General features: G+C 33.5%; 1 pseudogene; it reads left to right on the forward strand.

Moving 5' to 3' along the window:
* Positions 1-6941: 6941 nt before the first annotated feature.
* The window catches only part of LOC149547180 (uncharacterized), a 51428-nt pseudogene continuing 40562 nt past the window's right edge, over positions 6942-17807 (forward strand).

Here is a 17807-nt window from a genome sequence, read left to right on the forward strand (position 1 = left end):
CTATCATAAGGTGTATGACAACCATATAAAATTCACCAACTATACAAAATAGGCAAAAATATGGCATTTCATCTTCTAACTCTTCTTATATCTAATCATATTTGTGTTATTAGGATTTGCAATAGGGTACTAGGGAAGGGGCCTTAAATTTAATATATGTAATAGGCCATGATGCCCAACTTTTTTTTAAGTTTATAAGATCATTTGAAGCAATAAAGGTTGGAGATGGTAGGTATCATTGGTGTCACCTTTACATAAATATCTTAGAGTTATTTAACCAAATTTAGCATCTAGTCTTTATAGCTGAATTTATAATTGTGTTCTTGATAATTCCTTATGAATATAACCTAAATATTAAACTTGGCTATGATCAAATTATTAGAATGACATAAAATTTATGATAATTTTTATTATTATCTCCTATTAATTTTAATTTTAAAAATAAATAGGTACAATCATCATATAAAATTGTCATAAAATTGTTTTTTAATAATAACTATAAGTTATCAAAAAAATATATAGAATTTTAACCACATTCAAAATTGATGTTATTGTTTCATTATTTGAATTTTTTGTTTTGATTCTTTTTAGATATATATAGATTAAATACACAAATAAGTCAACACATTACAAAAGAAGCACGAAACATACCAAATAATAAATATCTTAGAAAACTATATAAATCATAAAATACTCATCATAAACCATGCTTCGTAGCAACAAAACATCTACTAGCACTTGCACCCAAGTGTAAGAGTACAACTAATAGGGTTAGGGTTCAAAATATCTTAGTAGTTGAAGCCTTTGCTGATGATGGTGAATCAATGGCCGTTGTTCTTAGTTATATTTCTACTGAAGCCTTTGTTGGTGATGGTGAATTAATGGTTGTTGTTGTCACTTATATTATTGTCAATCCCTTACCAAAATTGTTACTTATATTGCTACCAATCTCTTAACAAAAGAGTAGATGCATCTCGAAGCCTCAATATGATATCCATAAAGGGGATAGTATGAATTGATGCCTGCCATGCATGAATCATAATTGTTTACTGCATATGCTACAAAATCTTTGATTGTACCAAGGATTTGAAATTTGTATTTCCCCTCTTGATATTCACAATTTGTGCAAATTTCATTACAATGGAAGGCTCCTCCTGTATGTTAACATGAGTGTGTTCCCATGGTTCTTGTACCCACCAATTGCAAAAAAAAATCCATCTTTATTTTGAATCAATTTTTTTTTTGAATGTATCAACCTTCAATATTTGAAAGGACCAATTAAACATTGCATTAAAAAAAAAATTCTGGCCTTGAAGCATCCATGTTGTCTCTAGCTCCATCTAGCACTTTGAATTTTTGAAATCTGGCTCCCAAGTCAAAAGTTTTCATAGGTTAATGGAAGGAACCAAAATATATGTTTTCCACTTGATCATTAACCATTAACCTTTAAAAAGCTTAAGGTTTGGGGGCCAAAAAATCTATTCTGAACCATTAACCTTTAAAAAGGTTAAGGTTCACAGTCCAAAACATGTGTTTCACTTTAAAATCTAAAACCTCTCCATCAAAAAGAGGTTAAGATAAATTTCTAAAACACCTATTCTAAACCATTGACCTTAACCTCTCATCCAAACAAGTTAAGGTTAGAGGCTCAAAACACATATTTTTGAGACAATTATTAACTTTTTAGATGATAGAAGTAAAAAAAAATGAAAGGTAGAGACAATGGGAATAATCAATAATGCAGACTCAAAGAAAAGGTTTCAAAGTTTGACAAAGCTCTCAAACCTTCATCTACAAATATATTGAAGAGATCCCATTCTATGGAAATTCAAGATTACAAAAGACTATCAAAGTCATCATGAGTATTGGTTGATGGAATGCCAAGCATTATATATATACAACTGTAGATGTCAATCATGAAAATCTTTACAAGTATTTGGCAAGATATATATGATGGATAGACTGAGCATGATAAATATCAAACAAGGGAAATTAAATGTAAGTCTTAGATTGTTTTCGGTAATCTAAGCATGTAACTTTCCTAACAAGCTAATTGCTTCCATTTCTTCAGTCTAGCCTAAATGTACAAAGATTAGTTGGCAAATGATTAATCATGTGGGTAGAGACATTTTGAATGTCATTAGTTATTTCATCTTGTTCACAAGCTCTCATTCCCTTCTCAAGATTAGTTTTCAATGAGCCCAAGGCCATACATGAGATTCATGAAACATTTTGTTTGATGAAACAATGAAATTCATAGCCCAAGTATTTGGCACAATGCATTGAGCATAAGTGAAGGTGGTGTACAAATTGTCTGACAAAATGATCCAGATTTCAACCCATGAATTTTATCATTAAACAAGCACATACAAGATGCATGAAATGGAAGCAATGAAACAATGAAATTTGTAGCTTGAAGTATTCAAAATGGTGGAGAATACAACAATAAAGTGACATGTTAACTATTTGATAGAATATTAATGAACAACTTATGTGACTGGGGATTAGTGATATAAGAACAAAAATAGAGACAAAGCATGTGAATTATTTGGTGGAATCCTCATCTTACCAAAGGCATAACACATGGTCTACTTTTATCAAGTAATTCAATCCACCTACTTGCAAATTTCCTTAATCTCCCAACTCACAACACTCAATGGAAACATAAAATAGATGCAAAGCATGGCATAGACAAAGCACACAAACTATTTGCCAAAATGTCCATCTAAATCCACACATCAATTTTTTTTAAGGGTTGGGTGATATAATTTGAATGTGAAGTAGACACATATGCTTTGAAATAAAGTGGGAACTTAATATACATCAGACCCAAAAGCATAAACACACCCCAAATTGGTGTAGTCATAAATAAAGGAAAAAGTTATATTTTGAAGGAAAATCCAAGCTTTAGTAGATGCCAAAAGCCACAAATATTCATTATATTTCCATAATAGGAAACATTGAGCAATGCACATATATTTTATGAATAGTTTTCAAATTGAATTGTGAAGTGTTCAATTTGTGAAGTATGTTGAGGGAATTGAGAGCATTTAAAGTAATCAATGGCAAGAATAAGTAGCCAAACCATGAAATAAAAATATCAAAAGCTAGATTATGCTCCCATTTTAAAAAGTACACTTTCTAACATTGGCGATACCATCTTAGGAAGTGTTTGCCTTCAAGATTTTTGGTCATCTCTTGAGAGTGAGTATAGGACCCCTTTAGCTAGAAAATATTGGAAAGCAATATGGAGTAGAAAGTCACCTGACAAAAAGTAGCTAATGAACTACAAGAAATGTCCAAGTTAGATACAACCACCCTGATTCTCGAGAAAATTATTGCTAATCCAAGCAAGAATCAGACATGCATCTGGAGTAAAAGTATTAACTAGAAGATGATAAATATCAGCAAAGGGATCAATGAATTTGAAAAACTAATAGCTTCATGTGAATAGCTGAAAATGAAAGTTGCAGATGAACTAGTCTCTATTATCATAGGTGGAGTGGTAGTAAATGGTCTTGAACATATTGATTTCTGATTTCTTCTTGATTCCTTTAGTATCAAAATTCATACAAAAATGGAGAGTTGAGTATTAGATGCTACAAATATGCTAAAGCTCAGTCTATTTGCAGTCACTCTAGAAGATTGCAATATTTCATCCTATCAACATGAGTCATAAGAGATCCAGGAAAAATACTTTATGACCAAACTTAGGATGGAGAACATGTTCATTCCAAATTATAATTTTTTGCCCCACTTTTTAACCATATTCTAATTTTGCAAAATGGAGGATTTAACTTGTATTTTGATTAGTTTGATCGAGTCAGTTGGTCCTTCCTTCCTGAAGTGTTAAGTTTCTCCAATGGGTTTCCATCTTTTTTCTTTTTTTGCATTATATAGTTGGGTGGGTGTTTCTTATTGTCATGAGTCATGTGGGTAGTCTAGATCCTTACTTGATGGAGATTCTTGAATAATTCTACCTCATATGAATTTAATTGTAGCTCATTTGATCCGAGTATAAAGAGAGTTGAACTAGTAGAACATCAAGTTTCCTCTTCTCCTTAGCGAGTTTTCGCACCTCGAAGGTGAAACTCCACAGAGATCTATAAATGTTATTTGTAGGATGAAAAAAGGAAAGGTGAGTCATAATATGGATGGATCATTCAAGTACTATCATGTATTCATAGTGGGAATCCCTTGAAACTCACCAGGATGATCAAAACAAGCATTGGCGAAAAACTCAGAAATAGCTTCTCCTTTGGCGGGTTTCAAACCAAGAAGTAAGTTTTCTGAAAAGGCCTAAATAGAAGGGTAAAGTTACTAGTGGGCCCCATTTTTCACTTGTGAATCATTTTTTATGTTTTCCAAAGGCTTATAGTAATGTTTTTAAGACAAAAAAGGTAAAGAAAAAGCGTAAGTGGAAAAATGGAAATCACCTTCTCCATTGTGGGTTTTCTACCCTCGAGGGCAATTTTTTGCATCTAATGAAAAATTGCTACTGCAAGCATGGTAAGTGTTTGAATTGATCACAAGATTTGTTGGGATAGAAATGGAAGAAAATTAGTTAAATTTGTAAGGATATTTTGAGCGAAATCTAGCCAAGTGGATTTTTCCCCAAGGAGTACTCCTTTCTTGTTTTTCTGAAACTAGGTGAAAATGGAAAGGTAAGTCAGTAATAAAGGAGAGTTACTATTGGGGCAATGAAAACTATGAAATGACAATGAGAAATTTTTTAGAACCCTTACATTTACTAATCCAATAGATTTGTCCTTAAATTCGCTCGTGTGGTGTGGATTGTGGAATTTAACAAGCAGATTAAGGGTTTTCATATAAAGAAGAATCTAATAGAAAATCAAATCACTTCTTTACTATTATACTATTATATTGAATAGTGCTTCCAAAAAAATTCAAAGTTTAGGGTTCATTTCTTTACATTATCACAATTGTTGAATTTCTATCATTCTATATCAGGCAAGATGGCATCAAGATTCTCTGGTTTTGATGGGCTCGGTGGAATCAATTCAATATGGCAGAGTATCTCTGATACTTCATTACATTTCTTTGATATGAAAGATTTTTAGAGAAGGTTGAGAACTAAGCTGATTCACCATATGATGAAGAAACTTAGAGGAAGTGGACTAGTGGAAGTAGCTTGGTTTCTTGTCGTAGTACAAGCTCCTGAGCTAATTGTGGAATGTATCAATAATTACAACCCAAACACCAAGAAGATCCTATTGCCTAATCAAATGGTATTGATTTCATTTGATAGGAAAGTGGTAGTGAACTGTCTACAGATTCTAGAATGATAGGAGTTCTCTAAGCTAACAATTGGAGGAGCCATGTCCAAATTCTCTCTGAGGAAGATGGTGTGGCAGAAGGAGATCATGAACTCCTGGTTCCAAAAGCCCAAGGGAGCAAAAAGTAAGGTCCCTAAAACCCTATTTGGCATGGATCTTAAGCCGAAAATTGTGCATATTTTTTTCCTCTTGCATCGACTAAAAGGTGAGGTAGAAGCACTCAATTTTATAGAACAATACTTCTTTATGGTGCAAATTATCTACTCAGACACACAGTACATTGACTGGGCATTTGAAGTTAATGAACATCTTTCTAGGGCTCTCAGTATAGCTAAGTTCTATAATTCATTTTATATGTCATCTTTCTTGATATACATGTTGTCTTCCCTAAAATTGTGGCCAGGACTCCCCAAAATAGAGAATTTTCTTGAAGACATAAAATGCTATGATTTTTATCCATGCTTGCAGTTATAGAATAGATATGCGGAGTATCTCTGGGTTAATGATGCATTCACTATGAGAATCTCCAGGGAACTCCAAGGGTGTCTGAAGTGGAGGTTTAGCCTAGAAGTAATGGCAGTCATCAGCCAGTTTGGTTGTTATTTTATTCAATTCTCATCTTTCTCTTACTTGCATCTTGTAGTGTTTGATAGATTTCCCCTGAAGTTGGCTAGATATTTGGATGATATGATCATGCTCATGGAGATCGTTATGCAATCTATCCAAGTAAATGTGCTAAGCACCAGTTTGAGAAAGAAGGGGTATGAATTCCCCATAAAAGTTGGAGCTTATAGTTGTGAATCTAGATCTGATGCAAAGAACATACTCAAAGCATTTGAGAAAAAATATAAACTGGAGGAGTATGAAATGTTAAGGCCCATGTTTGATCCAAATGGGTATGCTAGAGATGTGCTTCAAATTGGAAGTGTCATCAAACATGTAACTACTATAGAAGATTACTAGGCTGATTGTAGAGATGAGCTAGAGAGTTGAGATCGTGCCTTTGCAAAACTCACAGTAGATCAAATAAAGACCTATGGCATTGAGTTGGATGTGGAAGGGCTAGAAGATGATGGGAAAAATATGTATAGTAATAAATACATGACCAAATTGAGAAACATCCCAATCAGGTCTGAGCCATGTGTAAATATAGAAGAAGATATTGATGTTATGATGGCCTGGATCATAAAGAGAACCGAGAAATGGGTTGAGTGGACAACAAAAAAGAGCTGGAGTAGGAGTAAGACTACTCAAGCTTCTCTTGCCACTGCTACTCCCACTTCCTCTCAAAGTACCACACCCAGTGTTACAACTTTAACTACTCAAGGGCCGACTCAATTTGAAGGAGGAGGTGATCAGTCCCTAGAGAAGAATATTTCAATAGCTCCAACTTGACAAGGAGGTTCTCTACCAGTGATTGGAGCTCAAGCTAGTAATGAATTAAAAGGGATAGAAGAGTTGAAAGGTGAAACCATCACTCCACCCTCACCTCCTCACACCACTCCAACTCCATCTCTACATGCTACTCCAATTCCATCCCCCTGTGTTACCCTAATTTCATCACCTCATCATAGCCCAACTCCATTTGTAGGTGCTTCTCTTTTGAATTCAACTAGTTCTCCCATCCAAATGTAGAGATTGGAGATGATAAGAGCAGCAACAACAAGTCCACAGAATTTGATGAAGCTGCAGAGAGAAATCAAGAAGAAGAGAATGTCTCAGGTTCATCTCGGCTCCACTCCCAAGATTTGAAGAACCCCTTCTCTACAACAATAGTAGCAATGACTCTAGTAAATAAGAAAATGTTCAACATAGAGTCACTTGGAATGGCTTTTAAGGTGATTGGTATGGAGCCCTCACTCAAAGACACCTTAGAAAGAAAAACAAAGAGGAAAGATTAAACTGTCCCTACAAAGGATGTTGTGTCTCAAGCAGTACACTCTGGATTAGCCATAGTAAAAGCTAAGAATTAGAAAACTTTGTCCATACTTGGGCAACATCTAGAAATCAGACATTTGACTATGGAGATTGCAAAACCAAATAAAATAGGGTGGAATAAGGAGATGATTCCTGAAGACTTCACTCTTCATTCAATTGATCTTGGAGAGGCCAGACATGATACAAAAGTTGGCTTATGGAGATCAGGTAATGAGATAATAGAAGCTCAATTAGAAAACCTCAAATTATCAAAGATTAAGATGAAAGCCAAGATAGAAGAACTCAAAAGATTCATTAGGAAACTAGTTGTTCCATTAGCAACCATTACTGGTGTGCCTACTACTGAAAATCCTATAGTAGACAAAGTGCAAGCTTTCATCTCATAGCTCTAGAAATATAGACATTTTGGTTAGATTGGGAAAGAGTGGATTGATAAACTCAATCCAGGTGGAATTGCTCTGATTGGTCAAATTGGGAATGTTATCCTTCGATTGGAGACTGAGAAAGATAATATCTTGTCCAATCAACACACTTTCACTGTAGAGAAAGCCAGATGTGATGAGTATATTTCTCTCCTGAAAATGATTATCCAAATGAAGGCAAAGGAGGCGGCTGAAGTAAAGATTTTGAAGAAAGGAACTGAACCCCTATTTGAATGGCTCCAAGGTATGCAATTCAAGCTAGAGATGATTCAAGAAGCTGAAAAAGGACTCAAGGAAATAGAAGATAAAGTGAAGAGAACTCAAGATAGGGCATTTGAACTGATGAAAGGATTACACACTGATCCACAAACTAGCAGTCAAGGGAGAGCCCTTATTGGAGTAGAAGTAATGAATAACAACTTCTCCATGTATTTAAGTAACCTATTACGAATGGTTTCAAGCATTTAAAATAGAGTGACAAAGCTATAGACACTAGGTGGATGCATACACGTAGCTACTAAAGAATTGACAAGACATCTAAATTCTATGAAAGAATTGGCTTGAGAACATTCCAAATGGCTCTTAAGATTCACTAATGTACATGTGCCTAGTCATGAGGAATTAGTTCCCATTATAGTTGCCACTAAGGCATATAGGGAAAAAGTTGAAAAGGGAAAGAAGTCTAAACAATTCGATGATGCCTCCTTTTCAATTTCTTTTGCAGCTTCTACCAATTTTGTAAATTTTGTAATATGACAAATTGGCATCTTGCCATTTGTCTCCTCAGAAGATGAACCGATTACAATTCCTATTGTAACGGTCATCTCTCAAAATCTATATGTATGAAGTTGAAATATTAATGAAGGGTCAGCAAAAATTTTGGTGTGAAGTACTATTTTTTGTAGAGACAATTGAATGGTATTTTATTTCAAACCATTTTCCATTCTAGTATGTATTGTGATTAGTTAGTATTTCCTTTCTATATTGCAGAGAATTAAGGAAGAACAGAGTTTCATTTCCCTTGTTTTCCAGAATACAAATGAATGTAATAAATATTGTTATAATTCATTTCAAGAAATGATTCTATTATTTTTTCTCGATTCATCAGTTGTAATTCAAATTTGAGTTTGACTTAGTTTAGCATCAATTGATTATGCAAATGGATTTACGGATTCATAAGATGTATGGGTACATGGATCTATTTTAGTATTGAGAAGTTATCATCTTCCTGAGTTGGATTTAATTTAGGTCTAACTTGGTTATTCCTCTACTGTTCTTGGGTTAAGAACATACCACAAAGTAGTTTAGGAAGAAAACAAAATTCATTGGAAATTTGTTTTAGGGAGCTGTACCTATCAATTCAGAGGAAAGCTAAATTATTCACAGAGGCTTTCCAACTATTTGTGATTAGATATTGTTCTTAATTAGGTAATAAAGAGTAATAATATAAAAGAAAAATCTATTTACCAACATAATTCAATGGTGATTGTCCTCAATGGTTATAGGACTTTTCAAGATAACTCAACCATGTCTAGATAAATAGAGTTTATAGTTAGAAGACCAATGATTGGATATATGAATTCTTAGTAATTCTAGCTTAAGTTAAGTTATTGGAGTTTTCCACGTATAGGTTATTTTTAGTGAGGTTAATTAAGCTCTCTAAAATTATGTATTTTGGAGGTAGTTATTAACCACGGAAGGTAGTTCTTAACCTCTATATCTATATAAGGAATCATCTTAGCTTTGTAAGTGGAATTTTTTGACTAGGGGAATAGGATAACTCTTATGTTAGAATTTTGGTGATAATATAATATTTGGAAAGTGTGTACAAATTTTGTCTTTGTAATCCAAAATTCCTCTTAGGTTCTTGGTGCAAGAAAATAAAGGAACGTGCAACTTGAGTTCTCTTCTTTCACAAATCTAAATTGTTAAAAATGTTGATTCTCTTTGCAATGAGAATTTTCATTGTATTATGTAGATGTTTATGAATCTTTTAGTCAACATTGTGCTAGTGATAATTCTCAAACATAGATCTTGATTTTTGTTATTAGTGGTTTAAGTTAGTTTACGAAAGCTTTGAAGTCATCTGGTGCATTCGTCATCAATGATTTTCTATTGATATTTTAAAGTTAGATTTCTTTCTTTTCCAAAAAACTTTAAAATTATATCATACATGGGAGCTGCCCCTCTAAACATAGAGGAAGGCCACATGTCAAGGGCCTATCCAACTATTATGAATAGTTTTCCATAAACACTCTGTTGGACATCTTCAAATGACAAATCTAATTACTGATAGATTTTTGGAAACTCTATTGGGGACCAGAAAAAAGAAAGATTAATTAGTCACCTATGATGAAACAACATGGTATTGCCACAAGAGAATGCGATTCTAGTTCTCCAGCCAAATATTGGTTTCTAAGACACCCAGGAAGATATAATTTTAGATTTGAACACTCTAGCCTAGATGTGTAGAAAAAGTTCTCAGCAATATCATCAAGTAAATAAAGTTCTAGAAGAAGAAGAAGAATTCAAGGAAATCTTACGAAGAGTTCCTATTGGTTAAGATGTTGTAGTCATTGAAAGAATAGTTTTTATTCCAAGAAGGAATAGGAAAAAATTTTGCCACATCCAAGGTCAAGTAAATAATAATTAGTAAGCTAGTTGATAAAGGTAGCTTCCCTTGAATGAAGGTTGGCAACTCTATTTAGAATATTGAATATTGGTAACTCTATTTAAGATTGAATGTCGGTGACTCTATTTAGAAGATTGAATATTGGCAGTTCTATCTAAGGCTCAAATTCAAAACATGGTTTGGTACAAAGGGAAAGTGGAAAGTGATAGTGACAGTGACAGTGATGAGGAATACTTTTCATACTCAAAGAAATAGATTCCTAATGAACCACTGTAGGTAAATTTCTTGATGAATTTCTACGATGGCATGAGGCTAGATCCTAGAATGGTTCATCATTGCTGTAAAATTTTCAAAAGATCAAAAAAGATGATGGATTTATTTCTCATGATCATGATTCCTTGTTTTAAAAAGGTTCAAAATATAAAGATAAAGGTCTCTTTGCAGAATTCCTATCATCTAAATTAGAAATGAAGAATAATGGGAATGTCTCTTATTCACTTGTCTCTAAACAAAATTAGCTTTTCATCAATCCTAGGCAAGGTAGCTTCTTGAAGATTTGCTATGGTAGGTGAAAACTGGATGCAGAAAAGATCAATCCATCTTTGCTCCAAACTTTGCAAATGATAGATGAAGAAGATGGTAAAGATAATAAGTTTTTCTCTCACAAACCAAAATTATTTTCAAAAAGAAGTGAACTTGATCAGAAAAGTGATTCATGTGAATCGAGGATGGATAATGGTGGTAAAAAGGGTGCCCCAATGCCTTCACCTATTTCTCATCAAAATCATGCTTCCATTGATCCTAATAAGGTTGAATTTTTAAAAAGCTTAGATATGGCAATGCACACCTAGATCCTAAAAAAGTATATCCTTCTTTACTTCGAACACTGCAAGAACTTGAGAAAGAAGACCCATGCAAGAATTATTTTCTTGGTAGAAGAACATCTCCTGATCCAAATGTTAGAAAGGAGTCATCTAGATCTATATGCATGAAAGAAGATATCGATTTTATGTCTAATCAAAGAGATGGTCAAGTATTGAAGTCTATAAAAGAAGAAGGGTTTGCAAATGTATCAGGGCATCATTGTGAAGATTTCAATAGATAGGAGAATGTATTCAATCATCTCAATCCTAATGAGAAAGAAAAAGAAATACCAAATGTTTCTCAAGGAACTACATGACATGTGATTAAAGATGAGGGAAATATGAATCAAGGTGAATTTCATACTAATTTTATTCCTACTTGGTGCCTTAATGCTTTAGCCAATGAGTTCCTCTATGGAGAAGACCTTCCTATTCATTCATCCCTAATTACTAATGATGAGAACTCTATTTTTGAAGTCAATTCTTTAGAATATTTTTCATGATCTTCTACCATTACCACTAATGAAGAAATAAGCTCAAGTGAAATCTTGTAGACATATTTGTTAGCTCCTAATATTGAAGTCTTTAATTTTGAGGATGTTGAGGATTTTTTAGAAAGTGGTATGATCATCACAAGAGTAGAAGATCATGTTCAAGAGAAATATGATGAGTTGTCAAGAAATCCTTTTCAAGGTTACATGCAAGTGGAATATGAAGCTTTCCCATTTCGTGGAGATGGCCATAAAGAAGAATCAATGAACCAAGTTTGTGAAAACATTGATAAAAATTTAATAATAGATAAAATGGAAATGGGAATTAAGGATAGGCTAAAAGTAAGAGAAGATGACAATTCAAGTTCTCACTCTTCCTCATGCATGAAACCTAAATTTGAAGCATTCAAGTTCACAAGTAGAGACTACAATGAAGAAAACATTGTGATGCTATCTTACATTAGAGAAGTACTTGGCCTTGGATAGATGTGTTGTGATCTAATGATTGAAAAACATGAAGATAAAGGCATAGATGATGATGCTCTTTTAAAAGAATTCCCTTGACATCAATATCAACTGATGATCAATTCTCTTGATCAGATAGACTCATTAGAGGATGTGAGCACCAAAATGAAAACGATGATTATTACTTCTTTGAGTGATTTAATGGGACAAGAGGAAGAAATACATCATGGGAAGATCTAATGCGATAGGGGTGTGCATTCATATCAGAATAATTTCATAGAGAATACAAACACAATCATCTGCATGAAACAAAAAAAGTGTGTAGTGTCAGAAATGAGTTCAGGAATTCATGATGAAAAATCACTAGAATTTCAAGTAGAGGGCTTGTTAAATGGAGAAAAGTATCATAAATGCATTCATAAATTAGGGAACCTTATCCTTCAACTCTTTCAAAATTAAGTCATCAATTACATGAAACATGAAGTAGAGTTGATTCCAAAGTTAGAGATTTTTGATGAGACATGGTTAGTTGGATACATTCCTTCATCAAGCGATGTGAAGGATGTTAGGAATCTCAGAATTGGAATTCAAAGAGAGAACTTATACTTGAGTCCATAGGAATTTAAAAATTTCCACTTGTTAGCATGCAATGGTATTTATTTCCCTAGCCTGTGAATGTATTTTCATAATAATACCTTGAGTCATTGGAGGTAGGGAAACCTACCTTGTACATAGTCTAGTTGGGAGTTTTTGTGTTGTTTTATTGCGCCTAATCTTCCTTTTAGTTGTCTTATTTTTGGTGTCATTTTTCCCCTTTGCAAAGTGGTTTATCATGTGACTTTGTAACCCAGTGGATAAGGAATTATTCTAGTTATTCTATATTTGACATTTTTCCTTATCACTCCTTGTCCCTAGATTGAGCTAGCTATTGCCATGGTTCTTGTAATTGCCAATTCCAAAAAAAAATCCATCTTTATTTTGAGTCAAAACAAGTTTGAATGTATCAAAATTCAATATTTGAAAGGACCAATTATCCATTAAACTTTTAATAATTTTCTGGCCTTGATGCATCCAAGTTGTCTCTAGCTCCATCCAACACTTTGAATTTTTAAAATCTGGCTCCTGAGTCAAAAGTTGTTGCAAGTTAATGGAAGGAACCAAAAATGTTGAAAAATGATTGAAAAGATCAATATTAAAGAAGGGATATTGTTGATAAAGAATGTTTTCAATCATTGTTTTGTCACTGATGTCAAACTTTCTATTTGCTAGAATGATAATTGCTTATAAGATTCAAGTACTATCACTTAGTTGATTAATGAATATGATTTAATCAACAAGATGTAACAAAAGCACCTAAGGGAAAGGTTGAGTTATGATGTTGTAATAAAATAAAAGGATTGGCTAAGAAAATGATAAAATGATGTATTAATAATACACTTGAAGACATAGAGGTTGGCTACACTTAGAAACATTAGAAGAATAAGTTATAACAAGGCTATCTACAAAGCTTGACTAAATTCATTAGTGGGTGTCGAGCAAGTTAGTCCATGCCAAGAATTTTTTTAGTAAGTGTTGGGCAAATGTAAAACATAGTGTGTGTCGAGTGAAATAGTAGGTGCCGAGGAAGTTTAGGTGTCAAGCTATGTAAAATGTAATAGGTGCCAAGAATCAATAAAATTTAGTTGATGCTGAGTGAATCCATAGTAGGTTCTGACTAACACAATATGTTGTGAGCATCAAGAAGTCAATAGTGCCAAGTGTCTACATTATTTTAAAATTCAAAGATTATTTAGATCTAAGCTGATAAGGTTGTTACCTTGAATTTTGTGAACCAAATCGAAGATAAGGATGTTGAACTGGTGGTACAAAATTTTAGGATAACTATTTTTAGGTGAATATAGGTGGATTCCACATGATGTTTCTAGAAGAAATAAGATAGGGGGAAGATACATCGTATCTTACCTAATCCATTCAAACCCAAAATATGAGTAGGAAATGCATTTCAAACTTCTACTTAATGAGTTATAGGTCAAGAAGAAAGAGCATGGTTGGTAAGAGTGTGTGGTGTCAAGGAGAAGGCATTGAGAGGGAAGAATAGAGGATAGAGACTCTTCTTTGATAAGTTACCATAGAGGTGAATTGTATTGGCATAATGAACATGGAGACTCAAGGAGACAAAGCTTGAAAGGAGGACAAGCTGCAAGAGCTGCAGAGATTGAAAGCCAATCAAATTTGTGAATTGGATTGAGATATGAAATTTGCAAGTTATGTTGTGAGTTATATCAGATCAAAAGCCCTTATTGTTACTCTCTTGCAATTATATCTATTAGGGAAAAATCCTGTGGATGTAGGTTGGTCTAACAACCATTAAGAAATCCTTTAACAGGGTGACATTCCAAGTGAATGTTCTAAAGTCTTTTAACAATTCACACTCCTAATAGGGTGTTGAAATCCCTTAATTGGGTCACATTTAATAGTGTGTTGTAGCCTTTAACATGGAAAAATTTTCATAGGGCATCACTTCAGAAGAGTGAGAAACAAGATAGCATGTTACTCATGGTTTTTCCCCAATTGGGTTTCCACTTAAATCACTATGTTATGTGTTGATTTTTCATGTCTTATTCCTACATTTTGATTTATCAGTAACTTGCTAAGAAGAATGTTTAGCTTGGATGCATGGTTAGTTTAAATGGGCTCACTATACTTAGTGAAAAAGTTTTATTAGGAAATTTTGGACCTTGAATAACTAATTCACCCCCCTCTCAGTTATTCTAAATAATTTCTAACAATTGGTATTAGAGTCATCTGCTGATTTGGTTTAAAGGTACCAAAAGTAGAAAAGATCAAGATATTAAAGAGATAAGTTCCCAAGCGCAACAGAGATAACTTCATTGCATGGAAAATTTTAATGAAGCTACACCTTAGATATATTGGCGATCATGCACAAAATCAATAACAGTGGAACATATTGATCCAGCTGGTTTCCCTACTATAGAAGATATGAAGAAAAAGAAGGAGCACAATCAGGCAATGTTGGAGATTGCCTTTTCTCTTAGCCATGCTGAATTTGATGACATCAAGCGATATACCTCTACATTCAAAATGTGCAAAGCATTGAAAAATATTTATGGAGGAGAATAGAACATCCAAAGAGAAAAAAGAGAAAACCTTAGAGGAAAGTTTAATGACATAAGAATGGAGGAAGGTGAGAACATTGCTCAATATGTCTCTAGAATAAAGCAAGTTGTTAGTATAGTAAGAAGTGCAACTAGTCATTTAGATGATGAAACTATTATTAGAAAAGTTTTAGGAACCTTGCTACCCATCTATGCTATTAGAGTGTCAACCATCCAAGAGTTGAGATGCATACCTAGAAAAAAACTACCTCATGAAGGTATAGTGTAAAGAATTACTACATTTGAGTTAGCCAACTTTGATAACTACAAACCTAAGAACCTTGAATCTGCTTTCAAGGCCAAGCTGTTGTTGAAAGAAACTGAAGAGGTGAAACCAAACAAGAAGAAAAGAAAGATAAAATATGTATCCGGTGACAACAACATAGATGAAGAAGATGTATAATAGTTGGAAGCATTACTGGCCAAAAGATTTCATAGAGGCAAAGGTAAGCTTCCTATCATTTGTTTCAATTGCAATGAAGTAGGAAATATTGTTGCAAGGTGTACATAGAAGAAGAACTACAGAGAAGGAAACAAGTACGAGAATAGAAGAGAAGATGATAGCAAAGATTACAAAGACAAAGGAAAAAAGTGTTACATTGTTGAAGAAGAGAATTTTGATGAAAATGATGATGAGGTAGTCTATGTAGCTATGAAGGATGAGTTAGATGAAGATGAGGCAACAAAATTGGTAACCTATGTAAACAATAATGATAGGTGGATCATAGATAGTGGATGCTCACATCACATGACATGAGACAAAAATAATTTTATTACCTTTACTCAATATGATGAAAATAGTGTTAGATTTGGAAATGATGCTCCATGTCTAATCAAAGGAAAAGGTTCCATTAAGCTTATAGAGAAAATATCATGTGATAATACATATTATGTTGAAGGAATGAACTGCAATCTATTGAATATGTCACAATTAGGCAATTTAGGATGCAAAGTAGAATTCGAAAACAAAACTACAAAAATCTATGAAACTGATGGAAATCTGATAGGAAAAAGAGACCAAACTAGGAGTAATCTATTTTACCTAGATATGGAGGATGCTACTTATCTATTGTAAGATTTGATTATGTGTGGCTATGTCATAAAAGGCTATGTTATGTCAACTTTGATAATTTGATTAGCATCAACAATATGAAGAAAGTCAGAGGCTTGCCTAAACTAAAGAAGCTTGACAATACAATGTCCAAACAATGTTAGCTAGGAAAGATGACCACATTAAGTTTCAAAAACAAAACCTATACTTCCAAAGAAGTACTAGAGTTAGTCCATACTAATTTATATGCTCCAATAGTAGTGCAAAGTTACAAAGAAGACAAATATATAATGTTGTTTGTTGATGAACACTCTAGAACGACGACTGTCATGTTCTTAAAGAAAAAATATGATGCATTTCAAATGTTTCAGTGGTATTTGGCTAGGGTTGAGAAAGAAATAGGAAAGAGTCTGAAGTACCTAAGATCAGATAGAGGAGGTGAGTTCACATCAAAAGAATTTGAGATGTTCTATATTGATAAAGGAATTAAGTTACAAACATCAACACCTAGAACTCCCCCACAAATAGAATTGTAGAAAGGAAAAATAGATTAGTGATAGACTATGCCAAAACATTAATGATGCAGAAGAATGTTGTTCTAAAGTGTTGGAGAGAAGGTTTAAGTATAGCTATCTGCACCTTGAATCAAGTACAAATCAAGAACGGTACAAATTTAACACCTTTTGAACTATGGTATGGTCACTCACCTAATGTTAAACATTTCAAAGTGTTTGGTTGTAAGTGCTATATTCTTAAAGATTCTAGAAATGGCAAGTTTGATGCAAAAAGTGATGAATGCATATTCCTTGGATACTCCACTAGAAGTAAAGCATATAATTTTTTAAATACTAACACTAAAAAAATTGTGAAGAGTGCAAATGTAAACTTTGATAAGCATACAAAAGTTCAAGATGATGAATCCATCAAGAAAAAAGAAGAGTATAGATCATTTGCATATTTCTATGAAGGAACACCTACTGAAGAAGAAGCTGCCAATCAAGTTGGGAATCAACAACAAGTTTTAGTATTTGCTGAGTCACAACTAGTGAAAGTCAAGTTGTATTCGGAAGCTAATTTGTAGAATGAAGAAAATGCACATTCTAATTCTAATTCTAAAATCAACACACATGAAGGAGATGTTGAGCTACCTGAAAGAGATGTACATAGTGACTCTGAAGTTGAAAGACCAAACATGGAAACAAGGATAAAACTAAGGCTATCCAAGTATGTGAGAAGGCATCACCCTATTGAACAAATCATTGGTGACAAGGAAGCTAGACCAATGAAAAGAAAACAACTACGAAATGAATCATGTCTGCTAAGAAAGATTGAACCCAAGAAAATGAGAGATGCACTACAAGATGATGATTGGTGCAAGGCTATGGAAGAAGAGATTGAGCAGATAGAGAAGAATAGAATTTGGACCTTAGTTCCAAGACCATCTGACAAGAATGTGATTGGTACCAAGTGGG

This window comes from Cupressus sempervirens, chromosome 7 (assembly GCF_028749045.1).
Source record: "Cupressus sempervirens isolate cs-2001-9-10 chromosome 7, ASM2874904v1, whole genome shotgun sequence".
Classification (NCBI taxonomy): domain Eukaryota; kingdom Viridiplantae; phylum Streptophyta; class Pinopsida; order Cupressales; family Cupressaceae; genus Cupressus; species Cupressus sempervirens.